General features: G+C 45.1%; 4 non-coding genes across 4 annotated transcripts; all 4 read left to right on the top strand.

The window, feature by feature from the left end:
• Positions 1 to 837: 837 nt before the first annotated feature.
• On the top strand, positions 838 to 910 carry trnav-cac (transfer RNA valine (anticodon CAC)). The gene has a single exon. It is a non-coding gene; the product is annotated as a tRNA-Val (tRNA).
• A 3,275-nt stretch (positions 911 to 4,185) lies between these two features.
• Positions 4,186 to 4,258, top strand: trnav-cac (transfer RNA valine (anticodon CAC)). The gene has a single exon. It is a non-coding gene; the product is annotated as a tRNA-Val (tRNA).
• Positions 4,259 to 7,533: 3,275 nt separating this feature from the next.
• Positions 7,534 to 7,606, top strand: trnav-cac (transfer RNA valine (anticodon CAC)). The gene has a single exon. It is a non-coding gene; the product is annotated as a tRNA-Val (tRNA).
• A 3,275-nt stretch (positions 7,607 to 10,881) lies between these two features.
• Positions 10,882 to 10,954, top strand: trnav-cac (transfer RNA valine (anticodon CAC)). Its single transcript has one exon. It is a non-coding gene; the product is annotated as a tRNA-Val (tRNA).
• Positions 10,955 to 12,079: the final 1,125 nt, after the last annotated feature.

Raw genomic sequence — 12,079 nt, 5'->3', positions numbered from 1 at the left:
TCGCTCAATACATTTCGATTTAACAGGGTTTCTGAGGTAACTTCCAGCAGCAAAAATTCTCAGCAGATGATCTGGGAAAATTTCGCAGAGTATGGTCAGTCGGAGCTAAAGTAAGGAAGTCGTTCGTTTCTGCAGTGTTTCACAATACTACCTTTCCCGTGAGCAGTCGAACAGACTAAATGTTTGTGCCACAGACTGCGATGGCAAACTCGGCTAAAAAGTAATCCTTTAAAGCCGGTGGAAGCAACATGACGTAATTGGGGTACATCGTGGAAAAAGATACTTCGGTGGACCTCGTCCATGCTCACCACATCGCCAAAATTAAACAAGTCCCGTTCCCCAGCATTTGGCCCCAATCCCTCTAAACGCATCATATCCAGAAACTCACCCGATTACCTTTGCAATTTTCTGAGTGTAATAGCCTCCTCCACTTCCTCTGGTAGATCATTCCAACCACGCACAACCTTCTTTGTGGGAAATGTGCCTCAGGTCCTTTGTCACTTTCAGCCCACTCACCTTAAAGCTATGCTCTCGAGTTTTCAACTCACACCAACTTGGGTAAAACTCAGTTAACCACCCTTCCATAAGGTCATGTCGCAGCTGTTACGCTGCAGGGAAAGTCGTCCCAGCCTATTCCACCTCGCCCTACGGTACAAACATCGACGACAGCTTTGTCTATATTTTGTCATCAATTTAACGTGTCTTTTTTTTTACGTTTTCAAGATGTCAATTACGCTGGACAACAACGAGCTATTGGAAACAAAAAGGTGAAACGTAGAACGGATTCAACTTTCAGTGTTGGACGCCACTGAGTCGCAGCACTGCCGATTCCGGCTTGTTTCTGTAGTGTAGTGGTCATCACGTTCGCCTCACACGCGAAAGGTCCCCAGTTCGAAACTGGGCAGAAACTGCTTTGTTCTTCAACTGCAGCCTTTTACATGGACAAGAGCTGAGCTTTCTTGCATGCTTTCCCATCTGCAAACCTGCCTTCGAATTTACTTGAACAAATCTGCTCTGGTCGTGAAATGTAATGCAGTTCCATTTAATTACAGTGCAAAGCGTTGTTAAGTTTTTCTCCAACCTGGTTCTGATCATATGCCATTCTGTTGGAGAGTGTAGTTACCGCCTTCAGATCCTTCCACGAAAAGCAGTACCGCATTTGCCTTCCTTGCGCAGGCGGCTCGGTTCAAAGACAGGAAAGAAGCAGATGCTCTGGTGTCACAGCGCACCACGAATTCCTGAACTTGTCTGTCTGTCAAATGTCCCCCAAGGTCGTCTCAGAAAGACCTCATTTGGAAGCTGTCAATCGTGATTCAACGTGCGAGAATTGGCACCAGATATCCTGAATCATGTTTTGGAGCAATTCGCACGTTAGTGGCTCATTCAATCAGCAACAGCAATGAAAGAAATTGCACTCGCAGAGGAACCTTTCGACTTGCGCATTCATAGCGTCGCTAGTATTAAGGTCCGCCCCGAGATCTAAGTCATGTTGGAACTGAAACGGAGGAATCGACAGAGAGGCTACAGAATGACATCGCATCCATTTGGTTTTCTTTAAATCACTGACGAGCAGGAAAATGTAAACGGGGAGGGCGAGTGGAGAAGTGAGGCAGTTGCAGCTCTGGTGAAATTCCTTCTTTGTGATTCACTCAGCAACCAGAGACGTGTAGGTGACTCAGGCGTGAAAGCTCTTCACATCGAGAACAAAAAGCACTCAAGGGCAGTTAGCACCTCTTCCGGAGTGAGGGTGGGGTGAGGTAATTAGCTTTTGACTTCTGTTAATATGTTCAGAAACTGCCGTTTTGATTGAGGTGAACAGAAACTGCATTTCTAAAAAGCACCATGGAATTTAACAAAATTTATTGAGTCGCTTGTCGTCGATTCCCACATAGATTTCCAACGCAGTTGGTATCCATGTGGCTCATGTCCAGGTGTGAACATCTCTGCAGCACATTGCACGGTTAAGGTAAAAGGCAAGGAAAGTGGCTTCTAGAACTGTCTCCGAGGTCAGAGCATTCTCACAATGTGATCTGTCGTTCTCGGATTGTAATGTTACCTCTGGTTTTAGGGTGGAGAACATTCTTTGGGAATCTTATTCTGAAAAAAAAAAAACCAGACACAGTGACTGAAACTATGCTGCACGGTATGATGTGGATTACGGCCTGCTCAGGTTTGTGCATTATCCCTGTAGTCCGGTGTGTTTCGTGTTCCGTGTAAACGTGAAAGTCGTCCTGTTTCGAGCAATGGGTGAAATCATTTAGCAAAGCGAGATTCGAAATTGCAGTAATGTCAAGCAGCTCATGGTTATTTGACCAAATCATAAGCGAACCCGTATTCTCAAGCACTCACAGATACATTTGTAGCTGAAAAGAGTCTGAGAAGATAGACTCAGTTTACCATTGATTTTTGTCTGGATTGATGGGCTATCAATATCTGCTGCGAAATTGACATTGTAGCTGTGCGAGTCCGAGAGGACATCCCAGCAGCTGTGCGAGTCCGAGAGGAATCATGGAACCCTTATCATGTGACTTTGCATCTGTTGTTATGCAGGAGCACAATTGGAAATACAACAAAATGAGGGGGCGTGGCCGGCTGGTAGTGTGGCCGAGCGGTCTAAGGCGCTGGATCCAGGTTCCAGTCTCGAAAGGGGCGCGGGTTCGAATCCCACCACTGCCATTTCTGCTGATCAGCTCCAACGCTGCAGCATTGTTAAAATGCTGTTTCGGTGCCCACTGTATATTGATGTTGAAAACAAAAGTAAAACAAAACTAACTGTGGTGTGGGATACTGCCAAATATTTCAAAATGTCTCTACTGTCATGATCGTGTTCGCCTCCCGCTCGGAAAATCGCAAACAGTTCTGCCATCCCAGGCAAGTTGAGCTTTTTACTGGAACCGAATGGAGACTGTTATTTCATCGCTGTTGTGAAACGAAGTCCTACGGTGACTCTACTCGTTGTTATTTGGGTTTCTAGCTAATGGGAAAATCGTTCCAATGAATTTCGATGTCATACATAATTGAATTTCTCCCATTTCCGTCCTGGAAACATCGGAAGGGAAAGGTAATCTAATCGAGACTGTGATTGGTGAAATTCACTTTTTACTGCCAATTCTTATTATGTTCTTTCTTTCTCTCTTTTCAGCATTGTCTGGAAAGTGGTGGTGCACTAAGGCTGCAGTATGTTTGAAAGAGTCGTTTGGAAATGCCCTGTTGTTAGTTGTGAGATTACTTTATGACTCATGCCCTCGGACTGTATCACATTTAGCATTCATGCATCTCTGTGTCTGAAAATGCATGAGGTATGCCAGTTTGTTTGTGTTCCTTGTTAAATGCTTTCTGTTTTGCGATTCGCTCAATACATTTCGATTTAACAGGGTTTCTGAGGTAACTTCCAGCAGCAAAAATTCTCAGCAGATGATCTGGGAAAATTTCGCAGAGTATGGTCAGTCGGAGCTAAAGTAAGGAAGTCGTTCGTTTCTGCAGTGTTTCACAATACTACCTTTCCCGTGAGCAGTCGAACAGACTAAATGTTTGTGCCACAGACTGCGATGGCAAACTCGGCTAAAAAGTAATCCTTTAAAGCCGGTGGAAGCAACATGACGTAATTGGGGTACATCGTGGAAAAAGATACTTCGGTGGACCTCGTCCATGCTCACCACATCGCCAAAATTAAACAAGTCCCGTTCCCCAGCATTTGGCCCCAATCCCTCTAAACGCATCATATCCAGAAACTCACCCGATTACCTTTGCAATTTTCTGAGTGTAATAGCCTCCTCCACTTCCTCTGGTAGATCATTCCAACCACGCACAACCTTCTTTGTGGGAAATGTGCCTCAGGTCCTTTGTCACTTTCAGCCCACTCACCTTAAAGCTATGCTCTCGAGTTTTCAACTCACACCAACTTGGGTAAAACTCAGTTAACCACCCTTCCATAAGGTCATGTTGCAGCTGTTACGCTGCAGGGAAAGTCGTCCCAGCCTATTCCACCTCGCCCTACGGTACAAACATCGACGACAGCTTTGTCTATATTTTGTCATCAATTTAACGTGTCTTTTTTTTTACGTTTTCAAGATGTCAATTACGCTGGACAACAACGAGCTATTGGAAACAAAAAGGTGAAACGTAGAACGGATTCAACTTTCAGTGTTGGACGCCACTGAGTCGCAGCACTGCCGATTCCGGCTTGTTTCTGTAGTGTAGTGGTCATCACGTTCGCCTCACACGCGAAAGGTCCCCAGTTCGAAACTGGGCAGAAACTGCTTTGTTCTTCAACTGCAGCCTTTTACATGGACAAGAGCTGAGCTTTCTTGCATGCTTTCCCATCTGCAAACCTGCCTTCGAATTTACTTGAACAAATCTGCTCTGGTCGTGAAATGTAATGCAGTTCCATTTAATTACAGTGCAAAGCGTTGTTAAGTTTTTCTCCAACCTGGTTCTGATCATATGCCATTCTGTTGGAGAGTGTAGTTACCGCCTTCAGATCCTTCCACGAAAAGCAGTACCGCATTTGCCTTCCTTGCGCAGGCGGCTCGGTTCAAAGACAGGAAAGAAGCAGATGCTCTGGTGTCACAGCGCACCACGAATTCCTGAACTTGTCTGTCTGTCAAATGTCCCCCAAGGTCGTCTCAGAAAGACCTCATTTGGAAGCTGTCAATCGTGATTCAACGTGCGAGAATTGGCACCAGATATCCTGAATCATGTTTTGGAGCAATTCGCACGTTAGTGGCTCATTCAATCAGCAACAGCAATGAAAGAAATTGCACTCGCAGAGGAACCTTTCGACTTGCGCATTCATAGCGTCGCTAGTATTAAGGTCCGCCCCGAGATCTAAGTCATGTTGGAACTGAAACGGAGGAATCGACAGAGAGGCTACAGAATGACATCGCATCCATTTGGTTTTCTTTAAATCACTGACGAGCAGGAAAATGTAAACGGGGAGGGCGAGTGGAGAAGTGAGGCAGTTGCAGCTCTGGTGAAATTCCTTCTTTGTGATTCACTCAGCAACCAGAGACGTGTAGGTGACTCAGGCGTGAAAGCTCTTCACATCGAGAACAAAAAGCACTCAAGGGCAGTTAGCACCTCTTCCGGAGTGAGGGTGGGGTGAGGTAATTAGCTTTTGACTTCTGTTAATATGTTCAGAAACTGCCGTTTTGATTGAGGTGAACAGAAACTGCATTTCTAAAAAGCACCATGGAATTTAACAAAATTTATTGAGTCGCTTGTCGTCGATTCCCACATAGATTTCCAACGCAGTTGGTATCCATGTGGCTCATGTCCAGGTGTGAACATCTCTGCAGCACATTGCACGGTTAAGGTAAAAGGCAAGGAAAGTGGCTTCTAGAACTGTCTCCGAGGTCAGAGCATTCTCACAATGTGATCTGTCGTTCTCGGATTGTAATGTTACCTCTGGTTTTAGGGTGGAGAACATTCTTTGGGAATCTTATTCTGAAAAAAAAAAAACCAGACACAGTGACTGAAACTATGCTGCACGGTATGATGTGGATTACGGCCTGCTCAGGTTTGTGCATTATCCCTGTAGTCCGGTGTGTTTCGTGTTCCGTGTAAACGTGAAAGTCGTCCTGTTTCGAGCAATGGGTGAAATCATTTAGCAAAGCGAGATTCGAAATTGCAGTAATGTCAAGCAGCTCATGGTTATTTGACCAAATCATAAGCGAACCCATATTCTCAAGCACTCACAGATACATTTGTAGCTGAAAAGAGTCTGAGAAGATAGACTCAGTTTACCATTGATTTTTGTCTGGATTGATGGGCTATCAATATCTGCTGCGAAATTGACATTGTAGCTGTGCGAGTCCGAGAGGACATCCCAGCAGCTGTGCGAGTCCGAGAGGAATCATGGAACCCTTATCATGTGACTTTGCATCTGTTGTTATGCAGGAGCACAATTGGAAATACAACAAAATGAGGGGGCGTGGCCGGCTGGTAGTGTGGCCGAGCGGTCTAAGGCGCTGGATCCAGGTTCCAGTCTCGAAAGGGGCGCGGGTTCGAATCCCACCACTGCCATTTCTGCTGATCAGCTCCAACGCTGCAGCATTGTTAAAATGCTGTTTCGGTGCCCACTGTATATTGATGTTGAAAACAAAAGTAAAACAAAACTAACTGTGGTGTGGGATACTGCCAAATATTTCAAAATGTCTCTACTGTCATGATCGTGTTCGCCTCCCGCTCGGAAAATCGCAAACAGTTCTGCCATCCCAGGCAAGTTGAGCTTTTTACTGGAACCGAATGGAGACTGTTATTTCATCGCTGTTGTGAAACGAAGTCCTACGGTGACTCTACTCGTTGTTATTTGGGTTTCTAGCTAATGGGAAAATCGTTCCAATGAATTTCGATGTCATACATAATTGAATTTCTCCCATTTCCGTCCTGGAAACATCGGAAGGGAAAGGTAATCTAATCGAGACTGTGATTGGTGAAATTCACTTTTTACTGCCAATTCTTATTATGTTCTTTCTTTCTCTCTTTTCAGCATTGTCTGGAAAGTGGTGGTGCACTAAGGCTGCAGTATGTTTGAAAGAGTCGTTTGGAAATGCCCTGTTGTTAGTTGTGAGATTACTTTATGACTCATGCCCTCGGACTGTATCACATTTAGCATTCATGCATCTCTGTGTCTGAAAATGCATGAGGTATGCCAGTTTGTTTGTGTTCCTTGTTAAATGCTTTCTGTTTTGCGATTCGCTCAATACATTTCGATTTAACAGGGTTTCTGAGGTAACTTCCAGCAGCAAAAATTCTCAGCAGATGATCTGGGAAAATTTCGCAGAGTATGGTCAGTCGGAGCTAAAGTAAGGAAGTCGTTCGTTTCTGCAGTGTTTCACAATACTACCTTTCCCGTGAGCAGTCGAACAGACTAAATGTTTGTGCCACAGACTGCGATGGCAAACTCGGCTAAAAAGTAATCCTTTAAAGCCGGTGGAAGCAACATGACGTAATTGGGGTACATCGTGGAAAAAGATACTTCGGTGGACCTCGTCCATGCTCACCACATCGCCAAAATTAAACAAGTCCCGTTCCCCAGCATTTGGCCCCAATCCCTCTAAACGCATCATATCCAGAAACTCACCCGATTACCTTTGCAATTTTCTGAGTGTAATAGCCTCCTCCACTTCCTCTGGTAGATCATTCCAACCACGCACAACCTTCTTTGTGGGAAATGTGCCTCAGGTCCTTTGTCACTTTCAGCCCACTCACCTTAAAGCTATGCTCTCGAGTTTTCAACTCACACCAACTTGGGTAAAACTCAGTTAACCACCCTTCCATAAGGTCATGTCGCAGCTGTTACGCTGCAGGGAAAGTCGTCCCAGCCTATTCCACCTCGCCCTACGGTACAAACATCGACGACAGCTTTGTCTATATTTTGTCATCAATTTAACGTGTCTTTTTTTTTACGTTTTCAAGATGTCAATTACGCTGGACAACAACGAGCTATTGGAAACAAAAAGGTGAAACGTAGAACGGATTCAACTTTCAGTGTTGGACGCCACTGAGTCGCAGCACTGCCGATTCCGGCTTGTTTCTGTAGTGTAGTGGTCATCACGTTCGCCTCACACGCGAAAGGTCCCCAGTTCGAAACTGGGCAGAAACTGCTTTGTTCTTCAACTGCAGCCTTTTACATGGACAAGAGCTGAGCTTTCTTGCATGCTTTCCCATCTGCAAACCTGCCTTCGAATTTACTTGAACAAATCTGCTCTGGTCGTGAAATGTAATGCAGTTCCATTTAATTACAGTGCAAAGCGTTGTTAAGTTTTTCTCCAACCTGGTTCTGATCATATGCCATTCTGTTGGAGAGTGTAGTTACCGCCTTCAGATCCTTCCACGAAAAGCAGTACCGCATTTGCCTTCCTTGCGCAGGCGGCTCGGTTCAAAGACAGGAAAGAAGCAGATGCTCTGGTGTCACAGCGCACCACGAATTCCTGAACTTGTCTGTCTGTCAAATGTCCCCCAAGGTCGTCTCAGAAAGACCTCATTTGGAAGCTGTCAATCGTGATTCAACGTGCGAGAATTGGCACCAGATATCCTGAATCATGTTTTGGAGCAATTCGCACGTTAGTGGCTCATTCAATCAGCAACAGCAATGAAAGAAATTGCACTCGCAGAGGAACCTTTCGACTTGCGCATTCATAGCGTCGCTAGTATTAAGGTCCGCCCCGAGATCTAAGTCATGTTGGAACTGAAACGGAGGAATCGACAGAGAGGCTACAGAATGACATCGCATCCATTTGGTTTTCTTTAAATCACTGACGAGCAGGAAAATGTAAACGGGGAGGGCGAGTGGAGAAGTGAGGCAGTTGCAGCTCTGGTGAAATTCCTTCTTTGTGATTCACTCAGCAACCAGAGACGTGTAGGTGACTCAGGCGTGAAAGCTCTTCACATCGAGAACAAAAAGCACTCAAGGGCAGTTAGCACCTCTTCCGGAGTGAGGGTGGGGTGAGGTAATTAGCTTTTGACTTCTGTTAATATGTTCAGAAACTGCCGTTTTGATTGAGGTGAACAGAAACTGCATTTCTAAAAAGCACCATGGAATTTAACAAAATTTATTGAGTCGCTTGTCGTCGATTCCCACATAGATTTCCAACGCAGTTGGTATCCATGTGGCTCATGTCCAGGTGTGAACATCTCTGCAGCACATTGCACGGTTAAGGTAAAAGGCAAGGAAAGTGGCTTCTAGAACTGTCTCCGAGGTCAGAGCATTCTCACAATGTGATCTGTCGTTCTCGGATTGTAATGTTACCTCTGGTTTTAGGGTGGAGAACATTCTTTGGGAATCTTATTCTGAAAAAAAAAAAACCAGACACAGTGACTGAAACTATGCTGCACGGTATGATGTGGATTACGGCCTGCTCAGGTTTGTGCATTATCCCTGTAGTCCGGTGTGTTTCGTGTTCCGTGTAAACGTGAAAGTCGTCCTGTTTCGAGCAATGGGTGAAATCATTTAGCAAAGCGAGATTCGAAATTGCAGTAATGTCAAGCAGCTCATGGTTATTTGACCAAATCATAAGCGAACCCATATTCTCAAGCACTCACAGATACATTTGTAGCTGAAAAGAGTCTGAGAAGATAGACTCAGTTTACCATTGATTTTTGTCTGGATTGATGGGCTATCAATATCTGCTGCGAAATTGACATTGTAGCTGTGCGAGTCCGAGAGGACATCCCAGCAGCTGTGCGAGTCCGAGAGGAATCATGGAACCCTTATCATGTGACTTTGCATCTGTTGTTATGCAGGAGCACAATTGGAAATACAACAAAATGAGGGGGCGTGGCCGGCTGGTAGTGTGGCCGAGCGGTCTAAGGCGCTGGATCCAGGTTCCAGTCTCGAAAGGGGCGCGGGTTCGAATCCCACCACTGCCATTTCTGCTGATCAGCTCCAACGCTGCAGCATTGTTAAAATGCTGTTTCGGTGCCCACTGTATATTGATGTTGAAAACAAAAGTAAAACAAAACTAACTGTGGTGTGGGATACTGCCAAATATTTCAAAATGTCTCTACTGTCATGATCGTGTTCGCCTCCCGCTCGGAAAATCGCAAACAGTTCTGCCATCCCAGGCAAGTTGAGCTTTTTACTGGAACCGAATGGAGACTGTTATTTCATCGCTGTTGTGAAACGAAGTCCTACGGTGACTCTACTCGTTGTTATTTGGGTTTCTAGCTAATGGGAAAATCGTTCCAATGAATTTCGATGTCATACATAATTGAATTTCTCCCATTTCCGTCCTGGAAACATCGGAAGGGAAAGGTAATCTAATCGAGACTGTGATTGGTGAAATTCACTTTTTACTGCCAATTCTTATTATGTTCTTTCTTTCTCTCTTTTCAGCATTGTCTGGAAAGTGGTGGTGCACTAAGGCTGCAGTATGTTTGAAAGAGTCGTTTGGAAATGCCCTGTTGTTAGTTGTGAGATTACTTTATGACTCATGCCCTCGGACTGTATCACATTTAGCATTCATGCATCTCTGTGTCTGAAAATGCATGAGGTATGCCAGTTTGTTTGTGTTCCTTGTTAAATGCTTTCTGTTTTGCGATTCGCTCAATACATTTCGATTTAACAGGGTTTCTGAGGTAACTTCCAGCAGCAAAAATTCTCAGCAGATGATCTGGGAAAATTTCGCAGAGTATGGTCAGTCGGAGCTAAAGTAAGGAAGTCGTTCGTTTCTGCAGTGTTTCACAATACTACCTTTCCCGTGAGCAGTCGAACAGACTAAATGTTTGTGCCACAGACTGCGATGGCAAACTCGGCTAAAAAGTAATCCTTTAAAGCCGGTGGAAGCAACATGACGTAATTGGGGTACATCGTGGAAAAAGATACTTCGGTGGACCTCGTCCATGCTCACCACATCGCCAAAATTAAACAAGTCCCGTTCCCCAGCATTTGGCCCCAATCCCTCTAAACGCATCATATCCAGAAACTCACCCGATTACCTTTGCAATTTTCTGAGTGTAATAGCCTCCTCCACTTCCTCTGGTAGATCATTCCAACCACGCACAACCTTCTTTGTGGGAAATGTGCCTCAGGTCCTTTGTCACTTTCAGCCCACTCACCTTAAAGCTATGCTCTCGAGTTTTCAACTCACACCAACTTGGGTAAAACTCAGTTAACCACCCTTCCATAAGGTCATGTTGCAGCTGTTACGCTGCAGGGAAAGTCGTCCCAGCCTATTCCACCTCGCCCTACGGTACAAACATCGACGACAGCTTTGTCTATATTTTGTCATCAATTTAACGTGTCTTTTTTTTTACGTTTTCAAGATGTCAATTACGCTGGACAACAACGAGCTATTGGAAACAAAAAGGTGAAACGTAGAACGGATTCAACTTTCAGTGTTGGACGCCACTGAGTCGCAGCACTGCCGATTCCGGCTTGTTTCTGTAGTGTAGTGGTCATCACGTTCGCCTCACACGCGAAAGGTCCCCAGTTCGAAACTGGGCAGAAACTGCTTTGTTCTTCAACTGCAGCCTTTTACATGGACAAGAGCTGAGCTTTCTTGCATGCTTTCCCATCTGCAAACCTGCCTTCGAATTTACTTGAACAAATCTGCTCTGGTCGTGAAATGTAATGCAGTTCCATTTAATTACAGTGCAAAGCGTTGTTAAGTTTTTCTCCAACCTGGTTCTGATCATATGCCATTCTGTTGGAGAGTGTAGTTACCGCCTTCAGATCCTTCCACGAAAAGCAGTACCGCATTTGCCTTCCTTGCGCAGGCGGCTCGGTTCAAAGACAGGAAAGAAGCAGATGCTCTGGTGTCACAGCGCACCACGAATTCCTGAACTTGTCTGTCTGTCAAATGTCCCCCAAGGTCGTCTCAGAAAGACCTCATTTGGAAGCTGTCAATCGTGATTCAACGTGCGAGAATTGGCACCAGATATCCTGAATCATGTTTTGGAGCAATTCGCACGTTAGTGGCTCATTCAATCAGCAACAGCAATGAAAGAAATTGCACTCGCAGAGGAACCTTTCGACTTGCGCATTCATAGCGTCGCTAGTATTAAGGTCCGCCCCGAGATCTAAGTCATGTTGGAACTGAAACGGAGGAATCGACAGAGAGGCTACAGAATGACATCGCATCCATTTGGTTTTCTTTAAATCACTGACGAGCAGGAAAATGTAAACGGGGAGGGCGAGTGGAGAAGTGAGGCAGTTGCAGCTCTGGTGAAATTCCTTCTTTGTGATTCACTCAGCAACCAGAGACGTGTAGGTGACTCAGGCGTGAAAGCTCTTCACATCGAGAACAAAAAGCACTCAAGGGCAGTTAGCACCTCTTCCGGAGTGAGGGTGGGGTGAGGTAATTAGCTTTTGACTTCTGTTAATATGTTCAGAAACTGCCGTTTTGATTGAGGTGAACAGAAACTGCATTTCTAAAAAGCACCATGGAATTTAACAAAATTTATTGAGTCGCTTGTCGTCGATTCCCACATAGATTTCCAACGCAGTTGGTATCCATGTGGCTCATGTCCAGGTGTGAACATCTCTGCAGCACATTGCACGGTTAAGGTAAAAGGCAAGGAAAGTGGCTTCTAGAACTGTCTCCGAGGTCAGAGCATTCTCACAATGTGATCTGTC

Source organism: Chiloscyllium plagiosum, unplaced genomic scaffold, assembly GCF_037043375.1.
Source record: "Chiloscyllium plagiosum isolate Xiang-an unplaced genomic scaffold, Cpla_swu_hap1 HiC_scaffold_14, whole genome shotgun sequence".
NCBI lineage: Eukaryota > Metazoa > Chordata > Chondrichthyes > Orectolobiformes > Hemiscylliidae > Chiloscyllium > Chiloscyllium plagiosum.
Note: the sequence above shows the minus strand (reverse complement) of the source record. Positions and strands in the feature narration are given on the sequence as shown.